We start from the raw sequence: 13,535 nt of genomic DNA, 5'->3' as shown, positions 1-13,535 counted from the left end.
ATAAAAGAGTCCTATTTATGTAACATTTCAAATCTATTATACAGTGAATATTGTAGTGAAGCTTAACTTAAAACGATATCATCAGCTTTATATTGACCAGTTTCAAGGGTTAAATGCAGATGACCTTATCTTTATTTTTTGTAATTAGAAAACACAGTGGATCCATGTATTGATCCGTGGAATCATCTCCAGGTTTCATTTCAGAGGTTATTGCCTGGGGGAGTCATTGGTTCACATGCTGGAGCAGTCATGTGCTTTCTCATGCTCATGCTCTAACCTTATGAGTTATCATGTCAACACCGATCATAAGAACATTGTAGCAAATAAGAAATAAATCACGACTTAAATAACTGATGTATCCTTTCAACAAAATGGCAGACGTCTGTTTGATTTATCCGTGTAACGTGAACATCTCAACTAAAATTTTGATTCACAACATTATCATGAGCTTGATTAAAAAAACTGCTTTAATCATGTGATCAAAAAATGGCACTAAAATCATGTTATTAATATGTATTATTACCATGTTATTAATATGCATTATTATGATGTTATTAATATGCATTATTATCATGTTATTAATATTCAATATTACCATGTTATTAATATGCATTATTATCATGTTATTAATATGCATTACTATCATGTTATTAATATGCATTATTATCATGTTATTAGTATTCATTATTTCCATGTTATTAATATGCATTATTATCATGTTATTAATATGCATTACTATCATGTTATTAATATGCATTATTATCATGTTATTAATATTCATTGTCCCTTTCCTTAAAAACTTTAGAGTGAAAAACAAGAACCTAAGACAACTTTAAATCCCGTCAGGTCTGGTGGCACATAATAATAAATCATTAGGACTGTATGTTGGTGAGCGAGGCATTTTCAAGTCCCCTGATTCAGTGTAAATATATTCAAGGCAAGAAATTATTTACTTCCAAATACAATAAAGATGACGTTGTGACACTGAGCGACACTGGGAGGATATCATTTAAGAGCGAAACTTAAATTTAAAAAAATGCAACAAAATACATATTTTAAATAGATAAATATGAGGATGAAGAACAACAGTTTGATCCAGAACAGCCAAGGAAATGGTTTAGGTGTGTTTAAAGCCAGACGTAACTAGAGTTGTTCCGATTCCGATACCAGTATCGGAAATGCCTCCGATACTGCCGAAAATGTGGGCATCGGTATCGGCGAGTACTGCAGTCCATGCACCGATCCCATACCACGTATTAGAGCTCCGTTAGCTCTGACACGGTTCTTCTTCGCCGCTCTTGAAACAGTTGCGCTGTGCTGTTTTAGAGGCGTGAAGAAGAACTGATCACCTGACACCTGTAGACAAGGAGCTAACGTTAGCTCATCATGTCGGCGGTTTGGCAGTATTTACCAGTTAGCTCCGTTAGCGTTGCTAGCTGCGCTAGCTCCGTTAGCGCGCCTACAGTCAAACTGGAGCGGCCGTTTATTAAACGCAAAGAGCAGCGCTACGACTAACCAGCGAACCTGTGTCCTGCGTATGTATGCCTCTGTTTTTAAAGTTTAGCGTTACTTCAGAGACTCATTTTAACAATCTGGAGTCATGTAAAAATGATGTCACGCGCGTCCTTTCCCGGTCAGTCGTCATGGAAACATGAAGCTCTGCCAGTGCTGCGGTGTTTGGACCAGAGTCAAAACAAACGTACAAGCTGAAAAATTAAATAACATATCACTGGTAAAAATAAATGGTGTCCATTTGCTGTATTTGTTCATGTTTTACAGAGGGTTTAACCTGAGCCAAACCTTACCACCAATGATAATCATATCACAGTCATGCAGGCATAGTATGATATATATTTTCTTTTATAACACACTTGTATCGGTACTCCGTATCGGCCGATACCCACAGCACAAGTATCGGAATCGGTATCAGGAGGAAAAAAATGGTATCGGAACATCTCTAGACGTAACGTTAAGAACTTTGTATAAAATCCTCCTTTTCAAACGTGTGAGGAGATGTAAATGTAAATGTGTTGTCATTGTAAATCGAAAACTCAAAATAATCTCGATATGTCATCCCATCCAGAGTTGTGTGAATGTGTCGAGCATTGTGCAGCCTCACCTGTCTGCAGCCTCACCTGTCTGCAGCCTCATCTGTCTTACATACTAAAAAAAAACCTCTCTGTGAGTCTGGAGTCCAAACACACACACACACACACACACACATCAAAGCGAGGTGGAGGAGAAAAAGGCAATGCAATTATCGTTTCACAGCCTTCGCCACAAAGCAGAACACAAATTAAATAAGAATTAGGACTTCAAGACAAATGAGAGGAAAGCTCCTGGTCTTGCTGTAGCACTAACTACATCAGCCTTTGAAGATGAGTGGCTTATGTCACCGACTGAAGTCCCATCTTCAAATGGCCACTGCTTTTCACTCAGTCATCTTCAAAAGCGAACATTACAGGCCCTGCTCTAAAAATACTGGGTGTGTGGCAAATGCAAATGAGACCCTAAATGAGGAGGCGCGGCCCGGGGGACTTTTATTTCCTGTCAGACACCAAACATCCCGGCTTGATGCTTCAAACCAGACATAATATGACATAAGAATGATCTTTTTTAGAAAGACTACTAAATGTTTAACATCACAGCAGTGGAGAATAAGCACTGGCTCCATTTATGACTTGATTTATTGTTTTCAATCTGTCTAAAATAACATCGTTAGATGCTAATTTTAAACAGGTTAAGAAAACCATGCTCTTATGAGGACATCAATGTGTGGGTCATCGTGTTTTTAGATTTTACAGTGTTCTGAGGACATCCGGGTTTTTAATAATAAAAAACATACCGATGACTATTATTGTCATCTGTCCACATTTCTGCCAAAAACAATTGTTTGCACGTCTGTAGACAAAAATTAAACACAAAAGCAAATAATTCATTTCCAAACTGAGGTGAAGTGAGGAAAATGCAGAAAATGTTAGCTAACATTAGCTAACATTAGCTAACATTAGCTAACATTAGCTAACCCGGTGACGGAGGCGGGTTTAAGATCCGTCTGTGATTAGTTAAGCTAAGCAACGTTTAAACCCACGGCAGACATACAGAATGTTGAAGCTGTTGAGAACGGCTTCCTTGATACCATTTTTTAACCTGCTTGAAACTTTACACCATTCTGTGCTACAATAAACATTAATGTCGTGTTAGAGTGTAGAGTCACGCTGGTTATGGCTGAAAACCACATCTAACCTCCAAGAGCTTTTTTACGAAGTCCAGAGAGAACATTTAAAAAGGCCAAGCTCTGCCGCCACCACCACTCCCACTGTCGTCGTCTGTCGTCGATTCGATTGTAGAGTCTTTTAAAGGATGAGGCCATATCTGCAGACTCATCTAGCCTATTACAAGGGCTTTTAATAACAACCTGTGTGTTGAGCTCGGCCACCACTGAACTTCTCGGGCCTGATCCCCACTCTCCCTCCCTCCCTCCCTCCAGTGCCTCACTGATAAGAGAGCCTACTTGGCCTTTATTTCCCCAGATGAAAACGGAGGCGAAAGGTAGATGAGAGATTGGGTGCAAAGATGTGACCGTTTTTATCAGAAATGTCCTATTTCTCAAAAGGGTACATAAACACAACCCAGACGTACATTACACGGACGGGGGGCGGGGCTGGATGTGCATAAATAAGCTGTGTCATCTGTGTCCATGCATACAGAGAGAGAATTATATCTGCCTGTCAGCATGTGTCAGTGGTTTCGCTGCCTGCATCTTTGATGACTTACAATGAGCTTGACTGTGTTTCGATGGCACTGCAAAGCATTACATGTTTGTACAGATTCCACCTAAGGATCATTGTGCAGTGAATGATACTTTTGGTTGGGGGGGAAAAAAAGCCAAGAGCAAGGTGAAGCGAGACTGATGTATGTCCCTGTGTTAGAACGACTGTTTAACACAACACTGATTCAGTACTCGCTCGTTCACAGCTGCAGCTGGAAAAGATCTGGCTGTTTGCAGTGGAGAGTGAAAACTGACCCGAGAGTCACACGGCGCTCCACATGGATCTACATTATATACATAATCGGTTCATCGGATCTAAATATTTTATTTAAGAAGCTGGAACTTGTTTTAATCATGACAAAAACCCTGTAACCTATTAAATGATTATCATTATAGATGACAATTCATCTAGTCATCGATTAAGAATCGATGACTAGATGAATTGTTGCACATACTGTACATGTACATATACACTGCTCAAAAAAATAAAGGGAACACAAACAACAGGTGGAAATTATAGGCAATTAGCAAGACACCCCCAATAAAGGAGTGGTTCTGCAGGTGCTTTCTGGCTGATGTTTTGGTCACTTTTTAATGCTGGTGGTGCTCTCACTCTAGTGGTAGCATGAGACGGAGTCTACAACCCACACAAGTGGCTCAGGTAGTGCAGCTGTGGCAAGAAGGTTTGCTGTGTCTGTCAGCGTAGTGTCCAGAGCATGGAGGCGCTACCAGGAGACAGGCCAGTACATCAGGAGACGTGGAGGAGGCCTTGGGAGGGCAACAACCCATTAGCAGGACGGCTACCTCCGCCTTTGTGCAAGGAGGAACAGGAGGAGCACTGCCAAAGCCCTGCAAAATGACCTCCAGCAGGCCACAAATGTGCATGTGTCTGCTCAAACGGTCAGAAACTGACTCCATGAGGGTGGTATGAGGGCCCGACGTCCACAGGTGGGGGTTGTGCTTACAGCCCAGCACCGTGCAGGACGTTTGGCATTCACCAGAGAACACCAAGACTGACAAATTCGCCACTGGCGCCCTGTGCTTTTCACAGATGAAAGCAGGTTCACACTGAGCACGTGACAGACGTGTCAGAGGCTGGAGACGGCGTGGAGAACGTTCTGCTGCCTGCAACATCCTCCAGCATGACCGGTTTAGCAGTGGGTCAGTAATGGTGTGGGGTGGCATTTCTTTGGGGGGCCGCACAGCCCTCCATGTGCTCGCCAGAGGTAGCCTGACTGCCATTAGGTACCGAGATGAGATCCTCAGACCCCTTGTGAGACCATATGCTGGTGCGGTTGGCCCTGGGTTCCTCCTAATGCAAGACAATGCTAGAACTCATGTGGCTGGAGTGTGTCAGCAGTTCCTGCAAGACGAAGGCATTGATGCTATGGACTGGCCCGCCCGTTCCCCAGACCTGAATCCAATTGAGCACATCTGGGACATCATGTCTCGCTCCATCCACCAACGCCACAGACTGTCCAGGAGTTGGCGGATGCTTTAGTCCAGGTCTGGGAGGAGATCCCTCAGGAGACCATCGGTCACCTCATCAGGAGCATGCCCAGGCGTTGTAGGGAGGTCATACAGGCACGTGGAGGCCACACACACTACTGAGCCTCATTTTGACTTGTTTTAAGGACATTACATCAAAGTTGGATCAGCCTGTAGTGTGTTTTTCCACTTTCATTTTGAGTGTGACTCCAAATCCAGACCTCTATGGGTTAATACATTTGATTTCCATTGATCATTTTTGTGTGATTTTGGTGTCAGCACATTCAACTATGTAAAGAACAAAGTATTTCATAAGAATATTTCATTCATTCTGATCTAGGATGTGTTATTTTAGTGTTCCCTTTATTTTTTTGAGCAGTGTATATATACACACACACACATATGTGTATAAATGTACATATATATGTGTGTATATATATATACACACACAAACATATATATGTGTATAAATGTACATATATATACATATACACATACATCGTTAATTGTGCTGTAGTACGGGATCTGAATGGTGCAGCAGAGGGGATTGGGTTTTTCTCTGCCACAGGAGGAAACATCGAAAAAGCCAAAGCCAACTCACATCACCAAATATCACTCTGACCTCTGACCCCGCATCACTAATTACCACTATCCTGCAGGAAGCAGTGGCAGTGAAGCCATGTTTTAATGGCAGTCATAACGCCGGCTGCAGGATGAACCGGTCACAGTGAAATGACCCCGCTCCTGATTAAACGCCGTGTTGCATCACATTGAAAGTACATGATAATCACGTTAAAGCATTATGGTCTGTTTCATCAATTGATCGCAGCCAAACACACACAATGACAACCTGTTAACACATCTCACACCTGTGAAGACGCACGACGCTGGAATGGAATAATATTATGATTTATGATAATGACGACACTATTTTTCCTTGTGGTTTTACAACCGTCTGTGTAGGTTTTCTCTCGGGGGACTACGAGCAACGCCGCGAGCAATACGTCGCTGTTTAAATCATCCGAGCGCAGCCAGCAACAAAACAACAAAACAACAAATTACTTGCAAACAACATTTTTTTTATCAGAGCCTTTTTCACATCTTTTTTAGCAGCCAGTACTTGTGCGATGTCACCGGGGAGAAGCTGAGAGCCAAGAATGTACCGAGAGAGAGGGGGTGTGTGTGTGTGTGTGTGTGCGTGCACGTGCGTGTGTGTGCTTTTGCAAAGGAGTTTATTTTTAGCTCACGTGCAGAAGCTTAAGGGCGGAGATCCATGGAGGCTTGTGCAGAGGCAAGCGGAGAGAGCAACAGTCTATTTTTAGACTGCAGCTGACTCTGTAACCCTTTGTTAGCAACTGCAGAGGCAGCATCATCAGCAGCAGCAGCAGCAGCAGCAGCATCAGCAGCAGCAGCAGCAGCAGCATCAGCAGCAGCAGCAGCAGCAGCAGCAGCAGCAGCAGCAGCATCCATCCCTATCCCTCTCAACATGATGAGGTGCAGTAAAACACAAATCCTTACAGCCAATTACTATACGGGGGATAGTTATGGAAGACTGCTTTTGTGCAGAGACGTGCAGGCTGTCATTTACCACCGAAGGCTTTTGTAGACGCTTACTCCGGTTTCCAGCGTGAGCTATTTTTATCCAGAGAAGCCTGGGAGCTGCTTTGGTAGAGCAAAGCAGGGGCATGAGGAGGTTTAAACCAGTGGCACTGCAGTTTGTCAATATTAAAATACATTATATTAAAGTCAGTGCAGTAACAGGGAGGTGTGGGTATTTTATGAATATAACCATGAGGTTGAAGCGTTGTAGTGCATGTATGCCGCACCTCCAGAGAGGGGGAAAGAAAAGATGGCGATGTTGAGATGAATCCCAGGGAGAGGTGGAGCAGCAGCAGCAGCAGCAGACGCACGTCTCATCTTTTTTCATCTTTTGTCAACAAGTATATTTTGATTATTGATGATTTTCCCACAATGAACATAAGTAATAAACGATTTCCAATCCTATGAGAGACAGAGAGAGGGAGAGAAATCACTAATATTCACACAAGGCTGGGGCTGCTGAAGACGGGATAACTGGCTGCAGATACATTATGTGCTCTGCCACCATAAAATGTAGCAGAAGAAGGAGGAAAGGTGGTCACCATGGAAACAGGCTTTGTTTGAGAAGCTCATGCAATGAGGCTCATCTACCCTTGCAGAGCCAAAACAGCACGGCCGACGAAGAGGAGGGCCACGGATAAGAGTGAGAAACCCAAAATGGCCAAAGTGCCAACTTCCCGCTCTACTGCAGGGGGTGTTAATGAGCTGGCAGTGGAAGGCCGGCACTGGGAATCAGTCAGTGCCCAAGGGTTGATGCTGTGATGAGATGTAAACCGCCCCAGAGGCTTGTTGAGATCCCCGGGGAGACACAGCTGTGTCGATGCAGAGTGGGGGCTGGGAACGCTGCCTCAGAGCATCCCATGACTTTCATCCACAACATTCAATAGTCTTTTCATTACAATGATGAACAGTCCGCTCTAAAGATCTCATAACACACATGCAGCATTTCTTTCCTTCACAGGATAAAAATAACATGTGCAGAGTAAATAAATATGGAGTTAAAACTGAAAATTGTGTGCACACGCACTTTAAATAACTCCACTATCAACCATGCATACATAACAACTCTCTCATGGTTAAATGTATTCATGACCATGTAAATAAAGATTGTTTTTCATGTAATCACTGCTTTAGAGCTTCTCCTCATGTAAGAATATTCCAGATAAATGTATTTATGTCGAAATGTTAATTTAGCGCTGCAACTAATAATCTGTAATATTCTCAATTATTCTATAAAATGTAAAGCTGAAAGAATTATTCGATTAATCAATGACTAAATTAATCGTCAACTAATTAGATAATCGATTCGTCGAGGATTTAAATCCGTTTCTCTGATTTTTCAGCTTCTTAATTGTGAATATTTTCTGGTTTCTTTGCTCCATAAATACAAAGAAATCATTCAAACTGAATCAAGAAGTTTTCTGACAGTTTACAAACTAAACGATGACTCGAATAATCGAGAAAATGATCGACTGATTAATCGGTTATGAAAATAATGGTTAGCTGCAGCCCTAATAGAATGTCAGAAAACTGTGAAAAATGTTAATGAATCTCTCTTTCTCAAAATGATAACATTCTTATTTAATGTCTGTGTTTTTGTCCAAGAGCCACAAACATTGAGTTCACTGTGAGGGAAGTTAGGGAACAAATGACTAACTGATGAAGAGATGAACTGTTCCAGCACAAAAACACGGTGGAACATCAGGTGCATGTGAGAGAGAGAGAGATGTCAAACCTATTTGATCCAAAAAAATCCCAATCTAATCCCAAAACCAAACAAACCTGCATAATTATGACGCTTAAGAAAATCTTTTTGGAGAAATTAGAAATTAGATCAAGCTTTTAATTCATATCACATACTGGGATTTTAATTTGCTTCATCTCATCGTAACGTCGTCATTAGATCAAAGACACAGCTGCAGAAAGGTCAGGACTGAGAGGGAGAGCACGAGGGAGGGAGAGAGAGAGCGAGGGAGAGAGGGCGAGGGAGAGAGAGCACGAGGGAGGGAGAGAGAGCACGAGGGAGGGAGAGAGAGAGAGGGCGAGGGAGGGAGAGAGAGAGCGAGGGAGAGAGAGAGAGCGAGGAAGAGAGAGCAAGGGAGAGAGAGAGAGGGCGAGAATGAGAGAGAGAGAGAGAGAGAGCACGAGGGAGGGTGAGAGAGAGCGAGGGAGAGAGGGCGAGGGAGAGAGAGCACGAGGGAGGGAGAGAGAGAGAGATAGAGAGAGAGAGGGCGAGGGAGAGAGAGAGCAAGGGAGAGAGAGAGAGGGCGAGAATGAGAGAGAGAGAGAGAGCACGAGGGAGGGAGAGAGAGAGCGAGGGAGAGAGCGAGGGAGAGAGGGCGAGGGAGGGAGCGAGGGAGAGAGAGGGCGAGGGAGAGAGAGAGAGAGAGAGAGCGAGGGAGGGAGAGAGAGAGCGAGGGAGAGAGAGGGCGAGGGAGAGAGCGAGGGAGAGAGAGAGAGAGAGAGAGCACGAGGGAGGGAGAGAGAGCAAGGGAGAGAGAGAGAGGGCTAGGGAGAGAAAGAAGGCGAGGGAGAGAGAAAGAGAGCGAGGGAATGAGAGAGAGAAGGCGATGGAGAGAGAGAGAGAGCGAGGAGAGAGAGAAGGCGAGGGGGAGAGAGAGAGAGAGAGCGAGAGAGAGGGAGGGAGGGGGAGAGAGAGAGAGTGAGCGAGGGAGAGAGAGAGCGAGTGAGAGAGAGAGCGCGCAATGGAGAGAGAAAGAGCGAGAGAGAGAGCGCGAGGGAGAGAGAGAGCAAGGGAGAGAGAGAGAGAGGGGGAGAGAGAGCGCAAGGGAGAGGGAGAGAGAGAGAGGGAAAGGGAGAGCGAGGGAGCGAGAGAGAGAGAGGGAGAGAGAGCGCAAGGGAGAGGGAGAGGGAGAGAGAGAGAGGAAGAGGGAAAGGGAGAGAGAGAGCGCGAGGGAGAGGGAGAGGGAGAGAGAGGGAGTGCGAGGGAGAGGGAGAGGGAGAGAGAGGGAGTGCGAGGGAGAGGGAGAGAGAGAGAGGAAGAGGGAAAGGGAGAGAGAGAGAGCGCGAGGGAGAGGGAGAGGGAGAGAGAGGGAGTGCGAGGGAGAGGGAGAGAGAGAGAGAGAGAGCACGAGGGAGAGAGCGAGAGAGAGAGAGAGAGAGAGAGAGAGAGAGAGAGAGAGAGAGCACGAGGGAGAGAGCGAGCGAGAGAGAGAGAGAGGGGCTAAAGAGAGAGGCTAAAAGCTCAGGTGGTACTCCAGGGTGATTCTTGTGGCATAGCAGAGGGAAAACACGTGTGCGTCGCAAGTCGCCAGAAAACCGGGTTAATGCGCAACTTGAAGTAGACAAAGAGGCTAATGCTAACGGCTCCGCTGTGGAGGTCAAATTTTTCCTCGTCATATTTCAGAAAAGCAAACCTTTGAGAGGTGAGCCTGTTCACAGCCGTATATACCGCTGATACTGTTTAAACAAGATTAAACATTTTGCATTATGGACCGACCAATCTCTCTGATCTTTGTTCAAAGAAAATGAAAGTTTGCATTGGACTGCATGGAAGTCTAAACCTGCTCATTACTCCTGAACATCACATTCTGAGATACTTCACCATTTAAAGAGGACATAAAGAGCAGAGTGTTTGAATGACAGATGAGACCATGAGGCAGCGCAGACACTTCACCTGCCATCCTCTCCTGAACAAAGAGAAAATACACAAAACATGTTCTTGGTTTTCCAGGAGAACTATTTAATAAAAGTAATTCACCTGCTGTCACTATCTAAAGCTACTTGTTGTAATGGCAAACAGCTCGTACAGATACAGGGCTGCGACCTATTAAACACACGGCTGAAGCCGCTGCATTGGCTTCCACGTCTGAAGGCTTTTCCCTCCTGTCTATGTTTGCACAGCCGTGGAAAAAGGTTCAACGGCAACAATTAGAAACCATTTGTAGTCGGAAAGAAGTGCGGATGATTGACAGAGTCATTTTTGCGAGTGTCGCGTCGAGGCCGCGGCTTCGGCAAGTCCTGGAAGACGACTCCAGAAAACATATTGCACCTGACACCTCATTCATCACAGAGCGGGGAAGAAATATGAAAAGACAGGGCCATCTGATGTACACAGACAATGAGGCGGAGAGACAGGCACAATATGGTTTCTGCAGACCAAGATCTACGGGGTCTGTGGCCCGCTTTTCTTCGCTTATGCAAAATTCTTCTGAGTGCACGTCAGAGGAAACATCAGCACTTCTGCCCAAAACTGAGCCGGGAATGAGCGACGCTGTTTTCAGTCTTCTCTGCCTCTGCGAGTATCTACATAGAGAATCAATAAATGTATGTATCTGTCAGGCAGGAGATGATGATGTTGGTCGATACATGATCACATCTGCACTTGTTACCAGACTCTATTAGTTTCTTTTTTTGGCAGAACTGTTTCTCCATGTTCAGTAAACCATTAACTATCATCAGATAGCGCTCCTTACGTTACTGTAACTACACGACAGTTTGAGCTTTGGGGAACATTTCAACGGTTTCTGAAAGCTAAGAACTTGCATTTTTTTCCACGGTTATTGCTGTAATTTAACTGACACAGATGCAGGACACGGGCGAATCGGCGCCTTTGACCACACCCTCCACCGCGGTGGAGAAACAGAACAGAAAGTGAATTCTATCCAAAAAAAATTTAGTTTCCATGTTGTTGGCCTGTTTTTGCACATTGGGAGACAAATGTGTTCACATTTCAAATCTTATTCATGTACAACTACAGCGTTTTTATCTAAATAAAAAACTGTATGTTTAAAGGGTTAACTGTATGTTTGTAATCAATGAGAGATGAGTGAGATGAAGATCGATGATTGAAAAAGAAAAACTTTAAACAAGTAAAAAGGGAGTTAAAATAGTCTGAATGTCCACCAGTTAGAGAGACAAAGACATTCAAGGTCACAGAGAAGAGAGACTCCTCCACATGAAGGTCACATGTCTCCAAAAGGTGAGGATTTTCCACATGATCAATGAGAGTTAAAAAATGAGCATTTACTCCCAGAATAAATGACTGAAGAGATTCACTCTCCCTGGAAATGGTGAAACCTTTGTGTATCAGCAGTTCCAGTGAAAACAGATTTATCTGTGCGATCCCAACCTCTCACAGGTCCTATAATCTTAATTTGTTTTTGAAGGCGGTCTTTAGTCTGTTAGGGGTTGCTTTGTGGGTTGGTCCTCTTTGTTTGTTGGCTATGTGACAGTATTATTGAAATGAACTCACCATGGTAAAAGCACATTTTGATTCTTTTCTTGAGGCTAAAAGGGGCAACAGACGACTTTCCTGTCTGTAATGAAATAATCAATGATTCTCCAGGTGCTCGACGTGAAAGGAAAGTGTGTGAGTGGGACTGACGCAGGATCCTGTGGAAGTGTTGAGTGACAGCGTTACTCTTGAACTCGCTGGGCCTGATTCTCTATTCTCTGTGAGTCACTAAGTTACACACTCGTCGTAATGTTGCTGCCCACTCACCACATTTACCAACCAACTCTATTGGTCTATAAGTCAGTGACCAATCACAACGATTTTGATGCTGTTATTTTCAGTGGCTTGAACTGCTGTGGAAGGAAAGTCAAATGCAGAGTGGCAGTCGACGGCTGCAGAGAACACAAGGGGGAAAAGTGTCCTTTAAATGTGTTTGGCGTTTTACGTGGAGCACCACTTCAGGCTCCGCACAGATCTGTTTCTCGTCAACTTGTTCCTCTCAGACTTCTCTCTGGTTACTATAGAAACGGCCAGATTGGAACCCACCTGATGTTAAAACCAGCTTCCACCAAATCCCCCCAAAAAAACACCTAACTTTAAAGAGACATTTTTGAGGCACATGATGGTACGACTGCTGATCTGAAAACCTCATTCCAGCACAGAAAAAAAGATTTGGAGTGACCTGAGTGACCTGGGTGTTTGAAAAGATCCCATAATTCCCTTCAAATAACATTCCTCCCCTGTGCTGAAAGCACCTACAGTGTCTGTATGAGTCACCTACAGTGTACTGCTGCTCGTGGCTAAGGATGCACTGACGAGACAACGCTGAGACGAATCAGAAGTTCACCTGAAACTGAGCGAGAGGAAGTGCTGCAGGAATAAGAAATAAGGCGAGAGAGAGAGCGAGAGAGAGGGAGGGGGAGAGAGAGAGGGAGGGCCATTAATGTGCACTTGGTCAGGTACGTCTGTGTCTCAGGAGGTCGAAAATAACAGACCTTGTCTTTGGTTTTTCCTGTGTGCTGCACTGAGGGTGCACACAGCAAAGTCAGCACTGACTAAGTGGCTAAAATTCAGATTCCCAGCAACAGAACGTGACGACACACAAGCGCACGAGTCGTCAACAACAACAGAAAACCTCACATTTCGTGAGGCATACTGAAGTGGGAGACATGCCAGAGTAGATGCGACGCAAACTCCTCCCCCAATCCCCCAAACTGTGAAACTCAGAAGTTATCACAGCAAATTTCTGAGTGAGACATAATATGTCTAGAGGACGACGATGCGTGATTTTGCCACGCTGCTGCGTAGCATTGTTTTGCACGTGCACGCCATCATGATGACGCTCATGACTGTGTAGGACAGGCATCACCAAATGGCCGACCTCGGTCTGGGTACTAGGGCTGGAACGTCCCGGTCGACGGTCGAATTATGAGTCAAAGCGTTCTGGTTATCAAATTCTGATAAGTCGACTTTTTGCCG

At 44.4% G+C, this 13,535-nt stretch overlaps 1 protein-coding gene across 2 annotated transcripts in view; it reads right to left on the bottom strand.

Moving 5' to 3' along the window:
* trappc9 (trafficking protein particle complex subunit 9) overlaps nt 1–13,535 on the bottom strand; it is a 162,412-nt gene that overhangs the window by 59,518 nt on the left and 89,359 nt on the right. The window lies entirely within an intron of this gene.

Source organism: Solea solea, chromosome 20 (genome assembly GCF_958295425.1).
Source record: "Solea solea chromosome 20, fSolSol10.1, whole genome shotgun sequence".
NCBI lineage: Eukaryota > Metazoa > Chordata > Actinopteri > Pleuronectiformes > Soleidae > Solea > Solea solea.
This window is presented reverse-complemented; position numbering and strand designations above follow the sequence as displayed.